The 6,064-nt window shown below is 41.8% G+C and overlaps 1 protein-coding gene across 1 annotated transcript in view; it reads left to right on the forward strand.

Moving 5' to 3' along the window:
* Positions 1–1,246: 1,246 nt before the first annotated feature.
* The window catches only part of LOC105921033 (zinc finger protein Aiolos), a 51,479-nt gene continuing 46,661 nt past the window's right edge, over positions 1,247–6,064 (forward strand). Inside the window, exon 1 of the mRNA XM_036137082.1 lies at positions 1,247–1,319. The gene's annotated coding sequence lies outside the window, so the exon portion shown is untranslated. The remainder of the gene's footprint in view (positions 1,320–6,064) is intronic.

Genomic DNA, 6,064 nt, shown 5'->3' on the forward strand with positions numbered 1-6,064 from the left:
CGTTCTGCTTACAGCCTCCAGGAGAGCAAACTGTCAAAAAATTCTGTTTTTATAGTGCTTGCCACACCAGCTTTTGATCAGTTAACTGAGTCTGATTTATTAGCATCACCAGACTGCTATTTTCCCTCGTAAATCTTGTAGAAATGGCAAAGATGTACTTTTGTTTCTTACAAATGCACCTGTAAAGTCACAACTTGAATCTGGGAACGGGTTTACATCCAGCCAATAGGATTTGACAGCTTCTTGTGCAGAGCAAACTCCTATTAATGGAATAAAGTTATAAATATTAACTAATGTATTTTTGTGATTTAAGAAAACAAACATGTGTGGTGACGCTTAGAGCAGGGCCTCCAGCTGCAGTCCATTCTTTCCCAAAAAGGCTTTCGTTTGCCTGACAAGTCTTTCTCAGGATGTGCTTATCCCTGCTGATTGTGCAATTTGTTTTCTATTACATTTTTTTCTTCCACTAAACCTTCCATTAGTATGCTTGGATACAGACCTCTTTCGACGCCTAATTTCTTTAGCAGGATTTCAAGGTTGAAAAATTGTCAAGTCATCAGTCTTTACCATGATTTCATAAGCTATAAATTGGCCATAGCATAACTTTCCATGATTGATTAAAAATCTTGTCATTGGTCTTATGTAATATCCAAATGTCTTGACACGCTAAATATTTGGTTTTAATTTAGCTGTTAGCTGTCATCACCAGAATGAACAGAAATAAACATTTTATTGTTTTAAAGGTGTTTGTAATGATTTTTTTTTAAATGAGTTTCTGAATGAGCTTTTCAGTGGTATTCTACTTTATTGAGATGCACCTGAACATGATGCTTAATTACTTGTGTCAGCAATTTGAACATGACATTATGGATGCTTCACAGGCCATAAGCTTTTGAGACCTATCTGCTGCTCCCTTGTTGCTACAACTGAAATACTTTGCATTCTTGTTCGCATTGTGTGAGAGCTGCCCAGGTCAACAGATGTAGTAGTGTGTTGGCTAAAGATAACAGTCCTAAGCCTGCAGGATTTTGCCTATATTTCTGTCCGTTCAACCTGAATAGTACTTGTTTGGGGTCTCTTAATTGACTGTGTTCATTATGACCCCTTTTCTTTCTGTTTACTCTGTGCACCTGAGAGAGCTCACATTAATCCTGCTTGACCTGAACCCTGCAGAACGCTCATTCAGACGCTGATGTGATTTTTCTCTCCAGATGTGGTGCTCGGAGAACTGCGTGGAGCAGCCAGGAAGCTAAATCAACAGAACGGATGTCCAGGCCCTTGTGCACCACCAGACACCTGCCAGTGAAGTTCATCTGGAGGTAGGTTGGAGGTCACATGCTTCCTTTAAGCTAGGCATCAGGGCTTTACACTAGCTCTCATAATAGGCCTCATGGGCTCAGCTGTGGGATTGTGGATGCCCAGAGGCAGAACTGAGCCTGTGACATTTTGAACCATTCCCATAAAGACGTTCCTGCAACGAAGTTTCAGGCCCAGTTCTTAAGCCTGTAGAGCTCTACTAAATAGACTCAGGCAGTGGAACTAAGCAGACTTGAAAGTTTACACTGGTGGCGGATGGCAGAGCGATATTTTTAGAAGCCGCTACCCTCAGATTATTGCCATGTATCTTTTGAGAGTTCTTCCCTGCATCGCTGCCTCGAGCAGTATCAGCAACCTGTCTGGGTCATTGACTTTCACATTGGATTCAGGGCAAACTAAAGTTTTTGAGACAGGAGGAATAGAACATGTGAGGATGTTATTTTTTTTTATTTATTTATTTTTGCTTACCTTTATCAATTTTAAAAAAAATTTAAAGTTCTCTATGAATATATTATCTCCGTTTGGCGTAAAACTTGAGCTCTTTCCCCACTAAAAGCAACAACAGAACTCTTTCACATAAGCAAAATTGGCTCAGATGGTATAGTCTTGCATCCCCAGAAGTTGCAGGTTTAATTCCACCTTCCTCTTGTCACATATCAGTGTGTACCTGGGCAAGGCACTTAAATGTATAGCCCTCTATCAAGTCCAACGACCCCAAAGCACTTAAAACTACAGTCGGTCATTCACCCATGTGACTGACAGAAGCAAGACCGCCATACATCGGCACCACCAACCGGCAGCAGGTAATGTGGGTGAAGTGTCTTGCCAACTGAGACAGTCTGAGCAGGGCAACCTCCCTAACTCTTGTGCCACCATCATACCTGCTACTAATCAGCCCTAATTGCCTAGTACCAATCTGTGTATCGGTGCATGAATTTCGGCACGTTTGTGAGTGCAGTTGGGTGAATGTGGCTCTGGTATAAAGTGCTTTAAGCGGTCAAAGTGACAGGAATAACACTATACATATTCAGTCCATTAAGTCCATTTAAATGCTGCTTACGCTAACTCTATAGTTACCTGTGATATACTTGCAGAAATGCAGACCACATTATCTAGCATCTGAAACCGATTATTTAAAAATGTGTTCCTCTTTCCTTTTGGAACAGTATCTATATCTAGTTTATGCTAACTTAGGGAACAACAAAGGAGAGAGGCATTTTGACTTATCTATAATTCACAAGTAAGCATTTTGAAATATGGTGGGCTTTTTGAGGATCACATATCAAAACTTTGAGATAGACTAGAATCCGTTTATCTATCCATCCATCCATCCATCCATCCATTTATCCAATGCCAGTGCTGAAGAAAAGAATCCTTAAAAGAGGATGCTTCCACCACCATGTTTCATCATTGCGATGGTGTAATCAGGATGATGTGCAATGTTACTTTTACAACAAACCAAAAGTCAAACATGGTGGTGTTAGGGTGATGGCCTGGAGCAGCCACTCTTGACCTGGATGACTTAGCAGAAGTTATGGTTCTATCAATTATGATGTCTAAATTGCAATGCAAGTCAAAGTCAGGAGTTAAATCCAACTTAGATACTGTGCCATGACCTTAAAGCGGGCTGTTTGTGGCAAACTATTAGGTTTAGAGAGTGATTTGTTTTTCCCCATAGGGCTAGTTTGGCTTGGATAGCTTTTTCTTTTGATAAACAATGGTATCTGAAACCTCCAACTTTCAGAGCATTCCACTCCACTCCATTTGGCCATTTTGTATGCTGGGGGATTGTGTAATTAATTGTGCCAAGTACACCTCGCTTCACAATTGTGTGGGTAAATACACCCAAACATTTTCACTTGTCCACTTGTAGCTTCATCATCCTTAAGCTTAGTCTACAAAATCATGGCAAGAAATAAATATGGTGGATTCTCAAATTTGGTACGCTATAATTCATGCAGGGAGTATTTCAAATTATATGGACACTACAGTGAGAAAGTAGAAGAGGAAAGTAAAAACAAAAAACATAGGAGAAAAGGTGAAAGAAAGAGGAGATAAATGGGAGAGAATGATAAAACGTCTTCAGTCTGATTCATCACCTGCAAAGAGAGATGTAAAAAGAACAGCACAACCAACGGATATAGTGTAACAGATACAAAAAAGTAACACCTTGATACCATCACTGAAGTAAATGTAGTATTATTTAATCCGACATGTATAATGTGGTAGCAGAAGATAAAAATAAGGGTTTACTGTATGGAGGTGAATCTGTAAGGACCTAGAACCAAGCACCTGTAGTTGTTTGTGAGAGTGCGCTTGTGCATGTAAAGTTTATCCAAAAGAAAAATGCTCAGTAGTGGTTGTGAAGAGCCAATGACCCCCCAGAGCACCGAGGCAGGCACCGGGGGACCCAAAACCCCAGACGCCCAAAGGGACCTCAAAAGTAAAGGCGTCCAAGAGGGGCCAACACAGGAAATCTGCCCCCCCCAAGGGAAGAGGAGAGACAGCCCCGAGGAAATACCTCAGCCGCCGCAATGCCAAAGCCCCCAGGAGCCGCGGGGGCGAGCCTGTGGGCTCCGCCGGCAGCCAGCTATGCTGAAGTGGAACCGGCCATGGGCCCCAGGGACCCAGACCGAGCCCCGGGGGGCCAGGCCCCCCAAAGCAGCCGCCAGGAATGAGCCGGTACCCGCCCGGGAATCTACCCCCGAGCACCACCAATGCACCTGCGAGCCAAGGCGCAGGTGTATCTCATAGACTAAACTTTAAAATACTTCTGATGTCAGGTATGTGGTTCAGGACAGCAAGGTGTGGTTGTTGTTCTCACCTTTCTCCTGCAGGGTGCAACATGCAGCCGCTGGCTAGCAGGTGTTTTCCATCATCATCTAATCATGAGGAGCATATAAGGCGGCTGGAGAGGAAGGAAGGCGTCAGAGCATTAGCTCACCTGAGTGGTACCTGACCACAGCATTGCACTTTGTTGTTCTCAACTCAGTGTCGCTACTCTTGTTTAACTCTTTATCTTACCTCTTTAGATCCAGTTCTGTTGTTTCTCATCAAGTCCAGTCTCTCTCTGGTTATCTTCACTCAGGTCTGCTGACAGTTCCGAATCCCCTGAGCCTTCCTGGAACTCCAGTCAACCTGGCTTAGCTGGCTGGACGCCTAGCTTGCTGGTCTCCAGCCATACTCCTGGCCTGTGCAGTGTGCACCCTGTGTCAAAGAACTATCCACCGGACTTGGAATCACACCTTGACCTGCCACTGATCAGTACAACCAGACTTGCAATCCTCTGGTTCGTCACTCCACAAGCAGCCTCTTAACACCAGCCTGTCTGTTGTCGGTGCTCACCGTTTCTCTCTTCTTCAGTCTGCAACCAGAGCCTTCCCAGCCGGCCAATATTCCCATCTCCTCCATATTCCTTCTGTCCTCTGTCACTTTACCCTAAACCGTTATCTGTCTCTGTGTTTGTTGCTTCCGGGTCAACATAGAAAACAAATATATGACATCTGCCATAAAATCACTAAATGGCTTGGCACCAAAATACATCACAGACTTATGAGTGAATCAGACCACTCAGATCTTCTGGCTAAAATCTACTCCGCATTCCCAGAACCAAACATGGGGAGGCTGCATTTAATTCTTATGCTCCAATTTTCTGGAACAAACTCCCAGAAGACTGTAAAAGTGCTGAAACCCAGAGTTCCTTTAAATCAAGGTTACAACTTGTTTAGTGGCCTTTGACTGTTAATGTTTTAGTTTGTAGTCCAATGTGGCTTATATCTTAACCTCCTGCTACTATTCCACTGCAATGTGCTTTCCTCTATAATGTTTTCTTTTGTTCTGTTCATGTACAGCACTTTGAACTGTCTTGTTACTCAAATGTGCTATACAAATAAACTTGCCTTGCCAAACCCTAGACCTTGTTAAGCAGCTCTGCAGCAAATACTGTGACATGATTGTTCAGCAAAAAATAATAGAAAACAGAGAAAACAGAATGGCTTGAAAATATGACCCAAATAGAATGTAAAGATATCCACGCAGCCCCTGCAGAGATTACATTCCAATTTTCTGCATTCTTTGAGACTGCAAGCACACGACAAAATGTATTTAAGTTCTTAAAAAAAAGGATTTAGCATAACATGTCCCCTTTAAAAGCATATTCTTAGTATATATAAACTTCATAATTTAAATTTGAACAATGCAATAAAAAGCGCCCCAAAATGTCTTTCAGATTACTCCTTGCATTTAGCAACAACAAAAAAAGATCTTGGTAATTCTAAATGACCCAAAGCAGGGAAATTTGTCTGATTTAATGTCCAACAGTTTGGAAACAAATGGTTATTTGTCTCTTCATGCAGTGTATGTGACTTTTTGGTTTCAACTGTATATGCATGTAGAAATACAGCTGCTTTGGTTGATTAATTTAGGTTCTGAGGCTTGAATTAAAATACACACAACTCATAGAAATGTGGAAACACGACAGATTTTGAATGATTGCATCTGAAATGCAATTGACTTTTTTTATATCTAGGTGGAGTTGTTTAAAAAAGAAGTCTCACATTACTGGGAGTGAAAACAGTCCAGTGTTGATCCAACAGATCAGAGCATTAACCTTATTCTGGATTGTCTTTAGATACAGAACTTAGCTTATTTTAATTGAAACAATATGCAGAAAAAAAAGATTTTACATACATTTCCTTTCCACCTATATTACACAAGCAGTTGGAGAGCTCATCAAATGCTATCCAAG

The sequence above is a fragment of the Fundulus heteroclitus genome, chromosome 5 (assembly GCF_011125445.2).
Source record: "Fundulus heteroclitus isolate FHET01 chromosome 5, MU-UCD_Fhet_4.1, whole genome shotgun sequence".
In the NCBI taxonomy this organism is placed as follows: Eukaryota; Metazoa; Chordata; class Actinopteri; order Cyprinodontiformes; family Fundulidae; genus Fundulus; species Fundulus heteroclitus.